General features: G+C 39.7%; 1 pseudogene; it reads right to left on the bottom strand.

Annotated features, from left to right (window-relative positions):
• Window positions 1-13,219: 13,219 nt before the first annotated feature.
• On the bottom strand, window positions 13,220-21,978 carry LOC115517049 (annotated as a pseudogene).
• Between the last annotated feature and the right edge of the window lie 227 nt (window positions 21,979-22,205).

Below are 22,205 nucleotides of genomic sequence, written 5' to 3'. Positions count from 1 at the left end.
GAAGTGCAGTACAATAAGCTCTGGTAAGCAAAAAATCAGTAAGTCATTTAAATCAGTAAACCAGCAGAGTATTTAATGTTTAAAACAACTACCACCAGTATAATAATGATGAATTTGGGAGTTATAAGAAAAAACTAGGTATAAAATAAAGTAATAGAATTAAGATAGGAGAGTTATAATTAGAGGCAAACTGTATGGGGGATGTTTATTTTACAAAGGAAGCCACAATTATTAATTAACTTTACATTTGAAATCAAATGACAGCAGTTTAAGTATAATCACCACACATACAGAAATAAATGTAATTTTGTAATCAGTAGAAAGAAGTGAATAACGTAAAGACAGTCCTACAGAAGGCAAGAAATGAAGAAAGCAATCTTAAAAAGAAAAAATCTCATGACAATTAGAAAAGCATAACTGAATATTGCAAAAATAAATCCAAAGATATTAATCACACCAACTATAATTTTAAGAGGCCTTATAGTTAAAATACAAATTTTCAGATTAAAATCATTTAGCTATATATTGCCTATTGGAAATCTAAATAATATCTAAATACTACCCAAAAAGGTTAATAACTGCAATATTATCAAGCAAAAGGATTTTCATGCAAAAAATGTTATTATAAATTGGGTTGAGGGGCACCAGGATGGCTCAGTTAAGTGTCTGACTCTTGGTTCCGGCTCAGGTCATGATCTCATGGTTCGTGAGTTCGAGCCCCACATCAGACTCTGCTCTGGCAGTGCAGAGCCTGCTTGGGATTCTCACTCTCCCTCTCTTTCTCTGTCCCTCCCCAACTCACTCAGTCTCTCGAAATAAATAAATAATTAAAAATAAAGTGGGTTGATATATTATTATAAAAGGAACAAATCACCAGAGAAATTTAAAGGATTCTAAATTTTGGTGTATGCAATAATTCAAATAATTAGACTGAATTATATAAAATTGCAATTTGGGGGGCACCTGGGTGGCTAATTCAGTTAAGCATCCTACTCTTGGTTTCAGCCCAGGTGATGATCTATCTCACAGTGGTGAGATCAAGCCCCTCATCAGGCTTTGTGCTGGGCAAGGAGCCTGCTTAAGATTACTTCTCCCTCTGCCTCTGCCCCTCCCCAGATTGCTCACTCTCTCTCTCTGTCACAAAAAAATGCATTAAAAATGATCAACTACTGGCAGTTTCATATAATTCAGCCTATATGTGAAGAAAATACTAACAAAATTACTAAACTTGGATAAATCAATAATTATGGTAGAAGATTTGTAACAAACCTCTTTATATCGGGGCACCTGGGTGGCTCAGTCGGTTAAGCGTCCGATTTGACTCAGGTCATGATCTTGTGGTTCGTGATTTGGGGCCCCACGTTGGGCTCTGTGCTGACAGCTCAGAGCCTAGAGCCTGCTTCAGATTCTGTGTCTCCCCCTCTCTCTGCCCCTCCCCTGTTCGCATTCTGTCTCTCTCTTAACAACAAATAAATGTTAAAAAAATTAAAAAAAAAAACCTCTTTATATCAAGCAAAATTTACTGAGTATGCACTATAGAGCTGAACAATATTGTTCATAGTCTTGATCTTTCACACACTGAAAGCGTAGATGGAATAGAATGGAATAGTTGTAGTAACAACACGTGTGCTAGATTGGTCACGTCCAAGGAGGAGGCCTCATAAAAGAGCAAAAATTTATATAATATAAACCATCATTAAATAAAATTAAAAATCGAATAGAAAGCAGGAACATCCTCTCCCCTTCCCTTTCCAAATAAATGCGGAAATTTTAAAATGCTCATCCACATAATTCATGGATCAAAGAACAAGTTATAATGGAAATCACAAAAGTTTCAACTGAAAACTATAATGAGATGAATGCATATCAACCTTGTTTTCTATTTACTGAATCTCTCTTTATGACAAAGTATTTATGGCCACCATGTGCCTCCTAAAAAAATGGATAGATTCATTCCAGACAGCCTCACTGTCCACCTTGTCACTGTTACTTCTAAACCTGCACAATTCAATATGGCAGCCAATAGCCAAATGTGACTATTGAGCATTTGAAATTGTGACTAGTTTGAACTATGATACTACTATAAATCATACATTAGATTTTAAAGACTTAGCATGAAAAAAAGAAAATGTTTTTTCTATTATATATTGAAATGATGATCATTTGGATTTGTGGGTCAAATAAAACATGTTCTCAAAATTAAATTTACCTATTATTTTTACTTTTTAAATGTGGTAACTAGAATATACAAAAGCACACGTGATTTGTATTCTATCTCTCCTGGATAATGCCCTTCTCGACTGTTCTCTGCCATCTTAAGTTAAAAAGCTCATTAGTGATAGAGCAGTTTACTGTGGAGGTGAGACATTGGGGCCAAGACCAGTTCTGGCAGGGAAACCTTGTCCTTGTGTTACTGCTTCTTAAGGCTGGAGTGACTGGGAGCAGTTTTGATTTCTGGCCTTTTTCATGTAAGGGGTGAACCACGGTGTTAGGGAGACTCCATGCCATAACTTTTTGTTTAATGAGGTCCCTTGGACCTCTTTGCCTCCTCTTACTCTGTAGTAACTAAAGAGATCTCAAGAGGAGTGTTCATCATCTGCTCTACTGTCCCCATTGCCCTCCAATATTCATCCTTCCAAATTATGGAAAGGTCTAGAGTTTGAGTTAGGTCAAGATGTGATCTGTTGTTTTCTGATTATCACAGAGTAGCTGTCTCAGGAATTTTGAGTTATTTTTTATATCTTCTTTTGTTCCGATTGCATCTGCACAACACGTAACATGAATAATTCTGTTACTGGGTGTGAATGACTCTCTCTCTGAGTTTCCAGGCTGATCCCACGTGACAGTGACTAAACTACTTCTTGGCATTTAATTAATGGTCATGAAATGAACGTAGGTGGCGTAATTGATCAGTAAACTTGGTAAAATGTGACCTTTTGTTTAAGTTACTTTAAGGCAGTGGTTCTCAACTGGAGGCAACTTCACCTCCCAGGGGACATTTGGCAACATTTTTGATGATTATGGTTTGGGGGGAGAGGGTGTACTACTGGCACCTAGTACGTAATGGTCCGGGAAGCTACTAAACACCCCACAGTGTACAGGATGGCCTCCCACGACAAAGAATTATCATGCCTCCAAATTTCAACAGTGTTCAAATTGAAGAAACCCTACTCTAAGGTAATATGATTAAGAATATACAGAATTTTAGGGGCGCCTGGGTGGCGCAGTCGGTTAAGCGTCTGACTTCAGCCAGGTCACGATCTTGCGGTCCATGAGTTCGAGCCCCGCGTCAGGCTCTGGGCTGATGGCTCAGAGCCTGGAGCCCGTTTCCGATTCTGTGTCTGCCTCTCTCTCTGCCCCTCCCCCGTTCATGCTCTGTCTCTCTCTGTCCCAAAAATAAATAAACGTTGAAAAAAAAATTTTTTTAAAGAATATACAGAATTTTAGAAGTCTAAATACACATATGTAGAATTATTTTAATATAAACTTATAAAGTATAGTACATGAGCAGAGAAGTACAAAAGTCTTAAGGCTACAATTAATATCTTCACAAAGTTAGCATATCTGTGTGACAAAGCAGCAACTCCGGAAATAGAACATCTCTATTATCTAAGAAGCCCTCTCATGACCTGGTCCAGTCACCCCTTCTCATTATAGACAATCACTCTTATAGAGTCTAATATCACAGATTAGCTTTCCCTGTTCTCTTTTATAATTTTGTGGAAAGTGAATCATAGAGCATGTGCTTTTTGCATCTGCCTTCTTCTCTTCACCTGTGCATTTTTATGGTTCATGTATGTTGCTGTGTAGCAGCAATGTGTTCATTCTGACTGTTGTGTAGTATTCCCTTTATTTATTCATTCAACTATTGAAGGTTACCCAAATGGTTTTTAGTTGTTCTCTATTAAAAATAGTGCTCCGAAGCTATTGTATGTGTAATGTTGTGGAAATATACGCATTTTGGGGGGGCATACTCCTGGAAGTGGGATTGCTGGATACACGTTATACAAACATCCAGCCTTAGCCAACGTTGTTAAACAGTTTCCCAAGGCGGTTGTATCAATTTACATTCCCACTAGTCACGTATGAGCCTTCCATGATTTATTTTTAAAGATCCAGTCCAGCCATTTTATGCGGACGCGCAAGTATGTACATGTATGTGTATTATGTATGTATTTCCCAAGCTCAAAACTCCTATGTTGAGTACGAACCTAGTTAGGAAGGAGGAAGAACAGAGGCCTAGTTTCACACTCATCCCAGTCATTAGGTGGCTAAAATATGTCCTAATGAGTAATTGCGCTACCCTTATGGATCCAGGGAAACAGCATCAGATGTGGAAAACGCATGTGTCAATAGACCATTTGGAAGAAGTGGCTCTTTGAAACTGTTGGTTCATTCTCACTGCCTTCTTGCAGCCAATTTAGGCAAGCAAAACCAAGTACTGCAATCCTGTTGTGACAAAAATAACTGTAAGATTTTGATACGCTTGCTTTCTGTAAATGTCACCCAAATGTCTTGCCTCTGAAGCCGATGCCCTTCTCACTCTACTGGGCTATTTCACTGTACACAGCACTTTCTCCTACACAACTCTATTACCTTATGTTACAGTCCTTCACACTGTAATGTACTGGAATGTAAAAAAGGTTTTGAATTCTTTAGATAAGAAAACCTGGAGAAAAGAAAGGAATATAAACACAATAGCAGAATTGATATTATTTTGACTCCTCCAACTATTCTTGATATCATACTTCCTTTGTTAATTTTTTAACACTGGTAGTTTTCCAGTTTCATGTAAATTAGCATCACAATCTTATAAACATGTTTCTATTTATTGAATCCCAGGTCAAAGTAATTATACAACAAAGAACAACAGTTTTCATACCAGACTGGCTGCATGCATGTAAATTGGGGCTCGCGCCAAGGAGGTAATGAATACAATCTCAGGTTTCATGAGATGAATCGAAAAATGGAAAAACTAATAACAGCGTTCTTATACTTCAGATAACGTAAGTCAAAGTATCTCACTTCTTCTTCTCTATAAACCTAGCTTCTTAATTTTAGACATGATGTACTAAATGGTATGAAAATAAATCAAAGAAGACAAATCTGAGGCCATCTCTCATGAATGAGAGAAAGCGAATTTTCACATGTAAAAATAATTTGAGTGGCCTCACTATATCACAGTGATTCACGACAAATCCCATATTTCTGGAATAACAGTTATACCCAGGCGGTACTACAGCATAGTGGTCAAAAAGCATGGAGTCTGAGATCTAAGGACCTGGTTTAAATTTTGATTCTCAAACTCAATAGCCGTGTGACCCTTGGCAAGTTACTTAACCTCTCAGAGACTCAGTTTCATATTCTGCAAAATGGGGAGCAATAATAGCACCTGTGGGTTTGTAAAAATCAAATGATGCCGTTCATCATATGCAGTTAGCTGGGTACCTAGGACACAGTAAAAGCTCCATGAACAGTGTTGCTATGGACCCGACTGGTGATGATGATACCAGCAAAGAGGACACAGGCAGTGTCCGTGTTCCTCTTACATCGGCGTGTTAGGATGTCTCTGAAGCTGTCTGTAGTAAATAGGTGCAGTGGGATAGTGGCTGAAATACTCCAAGTTAGTGTGGCCACTTTTTAAATCGGGAATTTATGAAAAGTAGTAGGATATCCAGTCTCACGAGGCAGTGGAGTGGAGTGGTTAAGAAAATGAGTCTGGAGCCATGTTGTCAAATGTCTGTTAAGCCACTTTTATTCTGTATGATCTGGGCAAACCATTTACTCTCTCTCTGGCCCATAAGATGGGCAGAGAGCTGGTGAGTGTGTGTGTGTGTGTGTGTGTGTGTGTGTGTGTGTGTGTGTGTACACATATAGTGCATATGCAGTAGAGATGTTCTGGAGACCCAAACTGTGTAGGGCATTTGGAACAGTGCATGCTGCATTGTAACTGTTATTAGGTGTTTGCTTTTATTATCATTCAACTGACATTAGATTGGGCACTTTCTTTCTAGGAGGGTCAGTTGCTGACTACATAGAGAAAAAGAAGCAATTTCTGAAAAAAAGATATGAAAGTGATTCCACTGCCATCACCTCAGGGCTGACTTCCCTTTCTTGGTCTGGCTCCTCGCAGAGACTGCTCAAGGGAATGTTGAAAAGCACATGGTGCTTTGAGCTTGAGGTCTGTGGGCAGCTGCCCCTAAGCTATTGGAAACATTGGTGGAAGTGACAGAATTTGGGGTGGAGACAAGATCATTTTAAGTCTGCAAGCAGTTTTTCTTTTTTGCTAAAAGCTGGGCCTTGCATACAGTGTTGATGCAGACGATTTCTCTATGTTGAAGAAACTCATTGCATGGGCCTTTCAGTTATGCAAATCTAAATCACAGGTCATAATATGCAAAGGAGGTGTTTGAGAAGCTGTAGCTAGGAGGAGCTAAACTGTTCTGGGTGATCACGGGGAAGGTCATCTATGTGGCAAGCAGAATAGTGAATCTGTAGGCTGCTTGTTCTGGAAAAAAAAAAAAAGTTTCTTTTCCAAGTATGGGTATGGATACCTACAAACTGCTGTTTGCTGTTGTGGAAATATATCCGGAGTCTTGCATCGAGGGACTTCTCGGACTTGGTCAGGCTCTGAGACCCAGAGACTTTGGGAAAGGATAGGTAGGAATCACTTTCACTTCACCCTAGAGAAAGAGCCAGAAAACAGTCCTATACATGGTAGATTCAAGACTGAGAGCCCAGAATCTGTGAACCTTTAAAACTCAAAGGAGCTATCCATGCTTAGTAATTTGGAAGCAGGGATTTAAAGAAGCAGTATCTCCTGCTTCCCAGTCTCCTACCCTCTCTACCTTCTGTGTGCACCTCGTTGTAGGCAGGGTGGCTGTATTATGAGGTGGTCGTTTCATTGAGAGTGAAAGGTGAGGACCAGTTCTCCAGGGAATGAAGTTTTCTAGTGTCAGTCACTCTAAGACAAAGTCGATTTTGAGACTAGAATGCTTAGTCTGAAGGAGAGGAGGGAATATTTTCATCTTCTTAGGATTTATTTGCTTGGGTCTTCTCTCTGACACCTTGTCTTTTTCTCCTCTGGCATCTTGAAGAGACGCTAGGAGAGAAAACTTCCCTGCCTCCCAAGGAGAGGCAAGGAGGCAGCCTTTGAGGAACATCACAACTGAGGGCCTCTCAGAACAGCCATCCCTAGTAGCTGCTGCGGATTAACTTCAGTGTGTCCTTCCCTTCCCATACCTGGGTCTTTGCTCAGGTCTTGTGAAAAGTCATAGTGTCCCTCGTGCATATGGGAGAAAGGAGGAGAAGCTTGGCCGGGAGTGGTAGGGACATAATAAAGAGCAGTGGCTCCTGAGCAAGGCATGGCATCACAGCTCGGGCCCAGGGGAGCTCTTATGGTCCCCATCCATAGGACGCTCTTGCCAGGGTGGGGGTGGGAGGTCTGGCCTGCTGCCAGAGATGTGATCGGAAGCAAGAAACTTCCTAACACCCCCAGGACAGAGAAGAGAGGCCCAGGCTGGGGCACACAGGGAGTTCTGAGATTGGAAAGGAATGTTAAAGAGAATCTGGGTTCTTCTGGCTTGCCCAAGGGTGGTAGGTACTAAGAGAACTTCCATTTTTCTAGCAGTGGAATTTCATTTGGACCTACAAACAGTTGAAGCCCAGCAGCCATTTAGATTATGTTTATTTTCATATGGCATAGCAAGACGTGAGAGCAACTTAACCAAAAAAACCCAACCCACTGGCCAAACGACCAAAGACATTGTCCAGAAGATGAAGAGAACCACTTGACTATGCCTTTACCTGTCAGGTTGTCACTACCTGAGCAACAGGGACTAGTTATTTTTAGCAATTTCTTTCAGGAGAGTGTGTGCAGTAAATGAGTTTTCAAACTTGCACTTGACTAACTGAAAAATGGATTCCTTTATAACTTTGCACATAATAGCCAGGGAAATCCAGACTTCTGAGGCTCTCAAGTAAGTCTTATTAAACATTTTATGCTGAAAGTTTTTGTGAGTCAAGAAGTTTTAACCATGTCTCTGGATTTCTAAAAGGCCTGACACACAAATTAGAATTCTTTTAGAGTTTTGATTTTGCCTGTTTTTTACCCTGTTTTCACTCTTTCAATTGGGTATTCTCTTTTATAATACTCTTACCTTCTCTAATTTAAGGATGTTACGTTCTAGAGAAAAATGATCTCAAGGGGAAAATCTTGTTAGTGAAATCCTTTTGTCAGTATTTTTATGCCTACTATTACTCAAAGGCAATATTTCTGGGTGGTGGGTTTCCCAGTACATTTCTTTCTCTCTCCTTCCAATATTCCTCCCTTCCTCTTGCGTCTTGTAAACTCCCTGCACCCCCACCAGAAACACACACGTGCACACATCACATCCTTTCTATTTTCCTTTTGATCATCTGGGCTTTTGTGATTGAGCCGAAATCACAGGAAAGGTTTTTCTTTTTATTAATAACCTGATGTCGAGGTTTTGGTTGGGAGGGGAAATATCAAAATTCTGGTTTAAAATGAAATTTGGGGCCTCCACAAAATTTCATGATGAACGTGCTCCTGTGGTTCCTATTTCCTCGTCATGGCTAGAACATCCCTAAATGTTTTTAAGGTAAGGAATGTAGTGGCACCAAGAGTCTGTTTGAAAATAGGACTACATACATTAAAAGAGAAATCTCTTCCCCCTGTGTTCTGTAGCGAGGGAGACACAGAAACCTAACAGCTGAGAGAATTAGAATATAAAGCATTATGTTTTCTGGAGATGTTTGGGTTTTGTTTGCAGCTAATTAACATGGAGTTTGCAGTGGGCATGACTCTTTTCTCAAATACGGCTGGTTTTATCGCTTAATATTCATAATAAATACGCTACAGTATAGAAATAGTCTCTCTGGAGAGCAGCAGGAAAATTAAACCACCAATCTAAGTAAGCCAGGTTTGCCACGTAGCCCATACCCTTCAGCATCCAGGGTCCAGTAAGCATGGAGGCTGACACACTAAACCGCAAGTAATAACACGGTCACTCCTGTGGAGCAAATAGGTCAGGACTGCTGGCTGGATCTTCGGAGACCGGCGTATACCCTCATTCCAGGCACATCATCTCCCACAGTCTCGAATCTTGCCTCAGGTCCTAACACCTGTCTCCAGTCTCTGGGTTGTTTTTTTTTCCCCCCCCCCCCAATAACATTAACCTTTCTTCCTGCTTATTTGCTTGCATATGAAGAGCTGTGGAGCTCCACGTTTCCTTCTGCTTCCCAGTTCCTTTCTGAGCCGTCTGTGTGTCTTTCTAGGGCATCGAAGGACCACTCTGGCAGTAAAGCAGATAGTTTTAATTAGGTTTAATTATTCTTAAAATAAATTTTAGAGGATTAGGGAAAGCAGTAGCTGAAGAGGCACAAGCTTTCTTTAGACCAGCATCTACGTAACGGGTGCAGCTACTCACATAGAAAAGGGCCATTTTCTCCTCCCTCCTTCCTTCTTGTAGAGTGGGAGACTAGCTTCCGCAGTGGAAGAAATCCACCCCTCCCCCCGCACACCCAGGCAGGTACCTCTTGTCTCTTTTAAGTCAAACTGGAATACAACAACCACCTTGAGGGAAATTGTAGCTGAAACAGACAGGCTCTGGATTTTGCAATCCATTAGAATGTAAATATCTGATTGAATTATTTATGCTTACTTGGTTTGTTTTCAGCATAACCTGAAACTCTTAGATTATGCCATTTGTTCTGCCTGTGAGATCACGTGAGATCATTTACAGCTTAATGAAGAGAAGCAAAGCAAGGATATAAATGAAGTTCTCAGTTGATGGGATTGCTAGTTTACACAATAAGTGTGGGCAGAATGTTTTTCCTCCAAAGATTACTTTTAAGAAAGGCCGGTTAACCCTCATATTGCAAATTTGGATCTATGTTTATCACATATGAAAAAGATAGAATAGTTGGAATCAATCTGAGCTGCAATATTGTCCATCCAAGTAATTTTATCAATGAAATCGCTACTTGTCTTTAACCGTAAAACAAATTGGACTATTTGGAGCAGACATCTCATTCATTCTTACAGCTTTATTACTGTTTCTTGCATTCTGGCCATGATGACATAGCCCTGATGAAGTAGGCCGAAGAGTCAAGTTGCATTCTAGGGACCAAAAATTTAAGTTGGAAATATATACTTCATCAAAACCCTCTTTTGTTTATTTATGCAGGAGGAGGTAGAAGGTGAGCTGCCCAGAAATGTTCACTGAGTAGATCATGGCTTTCTGTATGTGAATATATCTTCTTGTCACCTCAACTCTGCTGGCACTAATATGCTGTGTTTGAAAGAAATGAGGTCTATGGGGAAATCTAGCTAGAAGATAGAAGACCTCACAGAAATGAAATATTCAATACTCTCCTTTTCCCCATATTCCCTATACATTTCTCTGAGAACATGTGAGATGAGTTTGAAAATTGCTGACAGTGTTTGGATTACTATTATTATTATTAGGAGCCATGGAAGCAATACAATAAGCCGGAAATAATTTGAAAAAGAAATAGCGATACTGGTCATTATTGGAGTTGGCTGCCAATAAATGGCATCTTCTTCCTGTGTGTTGAAGAATTATTTGAGAAAAATGCACAAGAGTTAGACAAATAAATACCAAAATACAAGCTTTGTTGATGAAAGAGTTGAATCAGAAAAGGTGGATTGAAAATATGATCATAATAGGATTTATTGATACATTTCTCTCGGAACTAATTAACTCTCCAAGTCACAGTCAGGACCACAGGCCTTATCATCCCTACCCCAATTTTATTCCCCAATGTTGGAAACTATAATAATAGATTACCCTATATAAGAGTCTGAAGCCAAGGCCATGTGTTAGCAGACTCTTTTCCTAATCTTACCAGTCAGATAAGCAATGTCTTTTCCTTTGGGAGGAGTAAGTGAACTGGATGGACAGATGCAAGGGAATTACTTTCATAATATTTCCAAGGCAGGAAACGTCTGTTTCATTGGCCTGCTTGGACCAATGCCAAAAAGGAATGAAAATGATTCCTTTAATAGTAAGCTAAATAAATTTTGTGGAGGGACTAGAAGTATTCCAGAGTCAATAATATTTTAAGACTTTATTTAAGGCTAATTTATGAGCCTGCAACCAAAGGTAAAGAATCTTCCATACTAACCTCCACAGTGAAGGCATCTAAGAGAAGGAAACAAGCAAAAACTGACATTCTAGACCAATACACAATTTTACTCTTTTTATTTTCCATTGAGGTCATAACCTAGAAGGAAACCTCAACTTTCTACTTTGCTGTATCTCCTGGGTCTGAAGCCAGTCCTGAAAAGTATATTTTTTTTAATTTCTTTGCTATTTCTATTCCTATTCCATCCTGGAACTCTACTTTAAAAGAGCTAGATAGTCTCTAAGCAAAAGATACTCTTCTTTCTCTGATCTTCTCAAATTCTATCTACTTTAGTCAAAACCTGAAGGTCAGGTACCCTCAGATTCTCCAGATTCTCTAGTTTATAATCCTCACACTACAAGCACAAAAGACCCAACATTGAATCTGTGATGTCTCCATATAAGGACTACTTTTATGTCACTGCGGATCAGCAAATACATACCTTACGTTATCACAACCGAGTTCTTTGCTCCATGGTGACATCACGGATTAGCCATATTGTAGCAAGTATGACTAGCTGATCACAAAATTATTTCCCTTTCTTTCTTGGGGTCAGCTAGGTCACATTTCCTACATTTCTTTGTTAGGCCACGTGGCTAAGTCTAGAACACATGGAATGTACTTGGAGGTGATGTAGTCTACTCCCATTCCTACCACAGGAAAATCGTCTCTACATGATCCTCCATGTTTTTTTCTCCTTCTCACCAACCGGAATGCAGTTGATACCCAGGAACGGCCTTGGAAGAAACCTAGTGAAAATGGATAAATCGCCATCCATCTAGGTCCTTGAGTGACTTCATGGAGCAGGGAATGCCCTATTCTCCTGATCCCATCAAGCAGAAACACCCATTTTTAAGACTTTACAGTGGCAGTACAGAAACTTCAGTTGTGTCAGGCCACTGAAAATTTGAAATTTATCTGTAATAGATAACATTATCTTAGTTACTACTCATGAGCATTAGTATTAGTTTTATTTCTTAAGGAGTCCCAAGTCTCTTTCTGCCCTAAATGCCAGGCACCTGCCTCCCATTCTCGTTGGCACAGGGAATAAAACTACTTGCTGTTCCCACTACAGGGATGTTGCTGGCATCATCCTTCCCCCAGGCTGGGTGTTGTTCTGATTTTCTTTCCCCATTACTTTCTTCCCAATTTTATTTGTTTTACAATTGTTCAATTTGCTGTAATAAATATGTAAGAGCATAACATATAAGCAAGTTACTCGTGGTACTAATTAAGAATATAAGCAGGTTTGGGGCGCCTGGGTGGCGCAGTTGGTTAAGCGTCCGACTTCAGCCAGGTCATGATCTCGCGGTCCGTGAGTTCGAGCCCCGCGTCGGGCTCTGGGCTGATGGCTCGGAGCCTGGAGCCTGTTTCCAATTCTGTGTCTCCCTCTCTCTCTGCCCCTCCCCCGTTCATGCTCTGTCTCTCTCTGTCCCAAAAAAAAATAAATAAACGTTGAAAAAAAAATTAAAAAAAAAAAAAAAAAGAATATAAGCAGGTTTTCTCTCCCTCACCTATCCCTGTGTTTCTTCCGTGTGACTATTGCATGCTTTCTAGGACTCCTCTCTATGACAAGAGAAATGAGTTTGATCAGGTTGCAAGGCAAATAATATTTATCAGATAACTGTTACATGCCCAGTCTTTCACTGGGTGATGTGACATATTTAAAACATAAGAAAGATTCTTTGGGGCGCCTGGGTGGCTCTGTTGGTTGAGTGTCTAACTCTTGGTTTTACCTCAGGTCATGATCTCACAGCACGTGAGTTTGAGCCCTATGTCGGGCTCAGTGCTGACAGTGCAGAGCCTGCTTGGGATTCTCTCTCTCTCTGCCCGTCCCATGCTCATGTGCTTTCTCATTCTCTCACTCTCTCAAAATAAATAAATAAACGTTAAAAAAAAAAAGGAAAATAAATAACTGAAGAATTCTTGCACTGACATTGTATTGAGTGGCCCTTGGAAAAAATAGCAAAATTATTAAAGAAGGAAAAATTTTTTCACTTTCTTCACCCATTTTTAGCACTATTTCTTTCTTTTTTTGAAATGCCAGATGGTAGTTTTATGGTTTTATTAACACAAATATGACATGCACATAAGCTGTCTATTCATTTTCTGTACTACACAGCCTGGCATTGGGATCAGTGACTCTGATGGCCAGCTGCGCTGCTCTTTCCACAGTGGCTTTGCAGTTCTTGGGGGAGACATAAGCAATTTCTGCACAGTAAGATTTGTTGCACATCAGCAGCACTTCCAGCCCCTTGATGTTGTGGACTAGGAACTTCTGGAAGCCACTGGGCAGCATGTGCTTTGCTTTCTTGTTGCTCCCATAACCGATGTGGGGCATCAAGATCTGGCCCCTGAATCTTCTGCACACCCTATTGTCAATACCCTTGGATTTTTCCAGTTGCACTTAATTTTGACATATCGGTCCGATTGGTTCTAGATAAACTTCCTGGTTCCTTTTTGTTTAATGTTTATTTATTTTTGAGAGAGATAGTGCCAGCAGGAGAGGGGTAGAGGTGGGGGGACAGAGGATCTGAAGCGGGCTCTGTGCTGACAGCACAGAGCCTGATGTGGGGCTCAAACTCATGAACCTTGAAATCATGACCTGAGTCAAAGTTGGATGCTCAACTGTCTGAGCCACACAGGTGCCCCTTCTTGGTTCCCTTTTTCATAATCTTGGGCTTCACCAGAGGTCTGAGGGTGGCTGTGATGCCAAGTAGGAGATGGCTGTCACTTCTACAGGTAGCACTGAGGAAGAGTGGCACCATTTCTTTGTTTTCCTTAATCTAAGATAAGGAAAAGACAACACCTTCTTTTTTATTGCTATCAATGAGACTGAAGATATACTATAGGACTGTATTTTATATGCCAGAATGCTCCCTTTCCCCAAATAGAAAATTTACCTGACCTGTACCCTGTTTTCTTGGATCCCTCTGAAATCATATTACCCAAACTAGCTAAGCTGAAGAATTTAAGAGCTATCTTATAAAAAATATAATATATTCTTCTTAACTGATGTGTAAGAGTAAGAGATTTAGGAGATAATAAATAATCTTAAGATATGAACCCTTGAAATGTGACCACATAGGGCAGGGGACCAATGGGACCCCTGCTTATATTCACCCTTCAACATGGCCACTGGTTTCAATAAATGGAGAAGGAAAAGTATGTTGAGCTATAACAGTGAATCACTGAAAGTTTTAGAGTCATGGATTCTGGAAGCGTGGATTCATGGTCCCTGAGCAGAGGAGTTGGAAAGGAAAGCCCTTTTACCAGCTATATCTGAGAGTCATATTGCCTATACTTCCCATGCTTGACAGGAAGAACTGAGATGAATATTGTGAAATGAATATGCCGGCCATGTGTGTGATATGCTACTAACATTTCAAGCATGATGCAAATACATGACATGCCTGTCATCCTAACCTTGTAAATCCTTCTGGTTCCCAGTGTGCTGAGTCATAAGCGGTCATGTTTCCAAGTCAGTAGTATTCTCTGCTGTTTCAAGGTCAGGAAACCTTGAAATAACAATAACTGTAATAAGCACCAATGTTTATTTGTTAGTGTTAGGTTACACCAATATCTTGCAAAGATCTAAATGGTAATGCTCTCCTACACAATCTGTCACCAAAACAAAGCCCAACAGCGTTGAGTAGCTATACTCTATATCACCTCTATTGTGATGTAACATTTTATTAAATGTTCATTTTGTTAAAAAATTAACCCAAGTTGAGAGGAATGGTTTTTGCTTTCATAACTACAATTTTTTCCTATTACCTGAAATTTGATATCATTTAAGAAGGCTTCATATTGAACCACCAGAAGGAAGAAACGAGTAATCTAGAATGATTTCGATGCTGAAGGTTTTCAATTATCAGACAATACTGAGGTTGAAACAGTGACATGACAGTATAATGATGGTACATAACTATAGTATTCTCTTGCCATGTTCTCTTTGTACTTTTTTTTTGAAAGAGAGAGAGCGTGCACGTACACAAATGAGTGGGGGAGGGGCAGAGGGAGAAGGGGAGAGAGACTCTTAGACTCCACGCATAGAGCCTGATGTGGGGCTCGATATCACAACCCTGGGATCATGGCCTGAGCCAAAATGAAGAGTAGGATGCTTAACCAACTGAGCCACCCTGATGCCCCTGTACCTTCTTTACTGAATTACCATAAATGGTTCTTTTTAGGCTGGTGATTCAATGGTTATTGAGAAACTTGTCTTTGTGCTAGACTTAAAAAATAAAATAGTCATAAATATCAATAGGCAAAAATTTACTGTTCTCATTTTATCTGTGAAATAGTATCTATAGCTAGACAGATAATCAATGGAGAAAACATTGTTTTTTTCCCCCTATTATTGCTAATAAGCTTTATTTTCAGAGTAGTTTTAGGTTCACAGCCCAAATGAAAGTACAGAGAATTTTCATATACCCCTGTTCCCACACATCCACAGTCTCCCTACCATCAACATCCTCCAACAAAATTGTACATTTATAGCAAGTGATGAACTTTCACCGACATATAATTATCACCTAACATCCATAGTTTACAGTAGGGCTCATTCGTGGTGTTGTATAGTCTGTAGGTTTGCACAAATGTTTAATGATATGTATCTACTATTGTAATGTCAGGCAGAATAATCTCCTTTCCATAAAAATCCTCTGTGCTCTGCCTATTCACCCCTTACTCCCTCCTGACACCGGGCAACCATTAATCTTTTTACTGTCTCCTTATTTTTGCCTGTTTGAGCATGTCATACAGTTGGAATCTTAGAGTATGTTACCTTTTCACATTGGCTTCTTTCACTTAGTAATATGTGTTAACGTTTTCCTCCATGTCTTTGGTAGCCCATTTATTTTTAGTGCTGAATAATAGTCCATTGTCTGAATACACCACAGTTTATTTATCCACTCCTCTACTGAAGGACATCTTGGTTGCTTCTGAGTTTGAGCAATTATAAGTAAAGTTGCTGTAAACACCATGCCCTGATTTTTGAGCCCAAGTTTTCATTTATTTCCATTTGTTTGGGTAAATATATAGGAGTGTGATTGCTGGATTATATAATAAATGTGTTTTTGTTGCTGTTGTTTTTATTTTGTAAGAAGCTGCCGTAATATCGTCCAAAGTGGCTATACCGTGTTGCATTTCCATCAGTAATTAATGGGAACTCCATTGGGAGAAAACTTACTGCAGGTAGGTGGGAAGAGTGACTTCTCAAATAAGCATGTAGGATAAAGAACTAACCCCATTTGGCTCAGTCCCTATTGGGATCTTTGTCTATTTCAAACATCCTATTTGTAGAGTATAGGCTTCTCTGTTGTCAGGCTTCTGCAAGGTAGACCTGTGATTGTCCATGGTAGCCTGTGATTGAATAGTTTAGTATGTCTATTGCAGAAGTAGAGTGACCTCAAGACAGTTTGTCCATAATCCTAAATCTAAGTTTTCTATTTGTCTTGTTATTATTTTGTTTCAAACTCAGGCAGGCAAATAATATTATATATACATTTCCTTTCCCAACACCAACAGTAGTATTTTTAATTGGGAAAAAATAATACATGATGTGATAAAAAATGAAAAAATATAAAAAAGTATACAATGAAGAGTTAGTATAGTTCCCTCTTCTGGTTCTAATCAGCCTTCCCAGAGTCAAAATCTATTTGTAGTTATTTTTTTTTCTTTTTGAAAAATATTCTATATATAATTGTGTGTGTGTGTGTGTGTGCATGTCTATATAAATTGTTTCTTAATCTTGCTTCTCTCACTTAAACATTTATCTTGGTGATCTTTCGATACAGTACATTTGAGGTCTATTTCATTCTTTTTAATGGCAGAAATGTATTTCATGTTACAGCTGTGTTAATGTATTTGACCAGTCCCCTATTAATTGATCAATAGGTTGCGTCTATTCTTTTGTTACTGAAATATTGCTTCACTAATCCCCTTTGGATGAGTGAGTACATTTGTAGACTACATTCCTAAAAGTGGATGTGCTGTATCAATGGGTATGTGCGATTAAAATGTGATACATATAATTACTGTCAAATTGCTTTCCGAAGAGAGTGCACCTCCTAGTAACATTTGAGAATGCCTGTTTCTCTATATCCTTATCAATACTGCTATAATATTTAACGTTTTGATCTTAAAATTTTCGTTTTAAAAATAGTAGTAGATTTGTACAGAGAACAAACTGGTGGTTGCCAGAGGGGAAGGGGTTAGGGGAATGGACAAAAATGAAGAAAGGGGAGTGGGAGGTACAGGCTTTGAGTTGTGGAAGGAGTAAGTCACAAGAATAAAAGGTACATCGTAGGATATAAGTCAATGGTATTGTGGTAGTGTTCTGTAATGACAGATGGTAGCTACACTTGTGATGAGCACAGCATAATGTCTAGACTCGTTGAATAACCATGTTGTACACCTGAAACTAATGCTAATATTGTGTGTCAACTATACTTTAGTAATAAAGTTTGCAGAAGAGGCTAAGGCAAAAAGATGACCAGGAAAAAAGAAATCAAATAGTAGTACATTATTAAAGGGACTTTACCAGTGTTGTTACAAATAGTGTCAGGATGTAGCTTCTTACATTATTGTTTGATATATAAGTCAAAGGGACATTTCAACGTATCAGTTTCCTTTAACTCTTCACAAAGGAAGTTTAGACAGAAACGCACGCAAGCGTCTGTGTGCGTGTGTGTGTGTGTGTGCAAATTCTCTTTGTCTAGTGTCATACCTCAACTCCAATTTCAAACATACTTTTAGGTTCCTTTAAAAGTATGTGCTTGGATACAAAACATTATTCTAATTTCCAGTGTGAGCAACTCTATTTGCAAAGAGCAAAACTAACAGGTATGTAATTTCATGGTGTCTTATATAAGTGGTCATATTTTGTGAGGAGAAAATGCCAATGAGGCATAGTTAAAGGTCACCTATTTTAATGAACTGGTTTATGACTCATGGTTTTATCTTTACTTTTCTTTTGCTTTTTTTCATAGGTTATACTTTGATTAGCATAGAGATTGTCTAATAATTGTTGTAGTATTTCAAGTTCATATGATTCCTTATCTGATGTACTTCTCATGCAGAACTAAAACCAGGTGGACTCTTACAAGCTGGGAGGGGGTTGGGAAAGAGAAAGGTAAGGAGGGAAGAGACTGAGAAAAAGGCATTACAAATATGACTGGGCTTTAGGAGAAGGACGCTTAGTTCTCTAGCTTGTTAAAGCCTCTGGTGCTAGCATCCTGTTGAGGTAGGAAGGTTTCTCGGAGAAAAGGAAATGAATTTTGTGTTCCAGAATTAGAGTTGATGTGGCTTTTTATGTGACTTCATTTGATCCATCGTATTTAATTAGATGCAGTACATCTCTATTCCTGCCTCTGTTGGCGATAGGGCATAGGTGTTACATAAACAAACAGTCAACTTAATTCTTCCTAAATGTTAGTAATAGTCTTCCAATTCATTCCCAATCCCCACATCCAGCTCCCCCTTCAGGTTTTTGTGTAGGCAGCATGGGACCTCTGCTCTGGTGATTTTCAAAAATACTATAACTGCTTCACTGAATCGTATTTGAACAATTAGAAATTCAAATTCACAATTCACACTGCAGACTTTCACAGTATCCCTATGGGTTTCTGTAGGGTAGGTATTAGGTGAACTTACATTAGTTGAGAGCCTTTTATACGCTAGGTTTATGTGCTGTTATACTTAATCATCACAATATCCCAATGAAGTAAGCATTGTTATTCTGGTTTTATAGGTTCAGAAACTAAATCACTGGGGCCAAGGATATTGACTAAGATCACATGGAGTGACTCACCAGAGCAAAGTTTTGAGCCCATGTCTAAGTTAAAGCTGTATTTTTCTACCACACTCATTTGCTTAAATGTGTTGATGTGTGTGGGTCCTTTGAGATCATGTACACAAAAATATCTGTAAATTACTATCTTGGCCAACTATTAATGCTCAGTGATAGTTTTCCTATGTGTTTTTTGTGACTTTGTTTCCTCTAACATAGAAGCTATAGCAGTGAACGATTAAATAAATTAACGTAAAACTTACCAGACCTATGAAGAGCTAGAATAATTTATATCCATATACCCACGACTCAGCTGAAGAAGTAAAATGTGTCAATGATGGTTGGAGCGAGCCCTACCCCACCCTGTATACTTATGTTCCAGACATTTCCTCCCACTCTTCCTTTCATCCTCCTGCAGAAGCAACCACTGTTCTAATTTGGGATTTACCATTCTCTGTAATTTTTTTCTAATGCTTTACTAATGTGTAGAAGCGTGCTTGTATTTTTAGATCTCCATATACATTCTATCATGCTTTATACGGCCATTGGCAACTTGTTGTTCCACTTCATGTTCTTTAGATTTATATGTATGTGTCTAGATTTGAAAATGAAAACATCTCAAATGTTCTTCCACACTGTGCTAGTGAAAAATAACAGCTTGGTCCTCTGAGCTGGGCACTGAAACGGGACACTTTACGCATTAATTTATTTAATTTCATAACATTCGGCGATATATGTTATTGTTAATTGTGAAACTCAGAGAGTTTCAGTTATTCACATCAGGTACCAGCTAGTTGGAAGCAGAGCTGGTATTCCAGAACAGCATTTGTAACTCTGATTCTGAGCCTTTTTCCATTACACCGCACTGCCTACCTTTACTGAATTCCAACTTTCGTCTCATTCAATTTTCCTCAAGATCAAGCCTCCACACTCCTGGCCAAGGGCAAAGCACAGAGCAAGAAACAGTGACCCCCATGCACACAGAAGCTGCCTTAGTAATGCAGCCCCCAGGGTTACCGTCTCCCCACTGCCTCTCATTTACAGAGGCAATTACCCTTTACTGTTACTGTGCTGTGTGGTGACATTGGCATCACCTAGGGCACCTGTTTCCTGAGACATCCTACCCATGGAAAGAAATAGCTACTCTGTGCATCCATCCCCCAACTAAAACCTGAGCCAGTTCACCACGGTGCACCATGATTAAAAAGATGCCATAGAAAAGTGTAATAGGCCTTCACAAACCAACCAATGGCCTAATTGTTAGGCAAAATTGCTGCGTCTTACAATTACTACTATTACAAACTATCCATTAAAGAGCAGCCTCTGCCTCCCTCTTGACTCTTTCATTAGCATAATACTCCCACATTAGTACCCAATTATAAACAAACCCTATCCAAATTTACATTACTCTCCAAATTACATACACAGACTGATTACTGTTTCTTAAAAGAGCAAAATCTACGTGAACACTAACTACTCCTCTCCTTTCAGCCTGTTGTGGTTTCACGGCCAGACCCTTTTGAATCTGTGTGGCCGCAGCCTTTTAACTCAGTCTGCAGAAACGGGCATTGTCCTTGGGAGGTGTTTCTTCTAAAGCAGAATTCGAGAGCAACAGAACCGAGAGAGGTGTGTTGGCTCTTCTGTCATTGAAAGGATGTACATCTTTCTTTCTTCTTCTAGTCTCTCCCTCTTTTCTTCCTCCCATTTTGTTCTCTCCTCTCACCTTTAGTGTCTCTGTGGTTGTCCTGTTTTTAATAGCCTGACCCTCTCCTGCTTCTGATTCTCTTTTTATCCACCTCATGTGTATTTTTGTCTCCATGCACTGTTCTGGTATCTCAGCCAGTTTGATCTTCGTGTGTGAGTACCTTTTCTGTCTTACAGTGTTCTGTTCCTCATGGTTCTGGGGGCTGTCCTATCATATCATCTTGGAAAGGTGGCCTTGCACCTGGCGCATCTGGTCTCAAATCTACCCTCGTGGAAATCGAAGTTCTTCTGTCACCTTGGTGCTCCAAAACTTCTTTGACTTTCTCAAAACATGGGCTCTTCGCGGGTGACAGGTGAGGATGACCCTGAGAATTATTCTGGAATAGCCAAACGTTTGTTTGTCTGTCTGTCTGTTTGTTTGTTGTTAGGATTCTTTACAGATGAAGAATTCTGGTGGTCGGAAATGGCAAGTGCAGGAAGAATTTGATCACGTCTTTCTGGAGGGAGGATTAATATTGTATTTAGTACCGTGAACCCTGCTCTTCTCTCTTGAAACCCATCCAGTCCTTTATCTACTTGTGATTGGTCATTTACCACTCCAGTAAAGTGCCTGGACTTTGAGCTGAGCACGTGGTTTTAGTTCTAAACCTGGAACCCCTTTCAATGGCTTCTCTCAGCCTCTTGGACACCATCACCTGCTCGAAATAGGGTTTCCCTAACATGCCGTGATTCCTAATTTTGTATTTCAAGTTGTTACCTGTTTGGCATGTTTTCCAATTCTCATCTAAGACACTCTCTTTTACCCTCAAATTATTTATTAAAATGGGGTTAATTTTCCTGTTTTGTAAATAACATCACTGTGATTTACCTTAAAATACTCCAACAGCTTTCATTGCACTCAGCTTATCATCCACATTCTTGGTCACAGTTTATATGTTTCTGCTTGATAGGGGCCCTATCTACCTCTCCTGTCATTTAGGCGAATCCTCTCTCACTTAATACGGGCCAAGCACGTTGTCCTTTAAAGTTCCCAGACCCACCAAGTTCACTTTTGCCTTAAGGCCTTTGCTGTTCCTGCCAGTGGTTTCCTCTCCCTGGAAGCTTCTTTTCCGAGAGCTCAGAAAGGCTGACTTCTTACCAATCGTATCTTCTCTTCTTATCTTAGCTCAAATCCCATTTCCAGGTCTTCCCTAGCATGTGATATACAGTCAGTACATACTTGTTGAATTGCTCAGTTAAAGTTTGTCAATGAATTTAATTTCTATATAGCGTACCTTCTGTTTCTGCTGACACTGGTGACGCCATCCCATGTATGTTTACATTAAAAAAACATATCCTGGGGCGCCTGGGTGGCGCAGTCGGTTAAGCGTCCGACTTCAGCCAGGTCACGATCTCGCGGTCCGTGAGTTCAAGCCCCGCGTAGGGCTCTGGGCTGATGGCTCAGAGCCTGGAGCCTGTTTCCGATTCTGTGTCTCCCTCTCTCTCTGCCCCTCCCCCGTTCATGCTCTGTCTCTCTCTGTCCCAAAAATAAATAAAC

This window comes from Lynx canadensis, chromosome B3 (assembly GCF_007474595.2).
Source record: "Lynx canadensis isolate LIC74 chromosome B3, mLynCan4.pri.v2, whole genome shotgun sequence".
NCBI lineage: Eukaryota > Metazoa > Chordata > Mammalia > Carnivora > Felidae > Lynx > Lynx canadensis.
The sequence above is the reverse complement of the archived record's forward strand: the minus strand, read 5'-3'. Positions and strand labels throughout refer to the sequence as shown.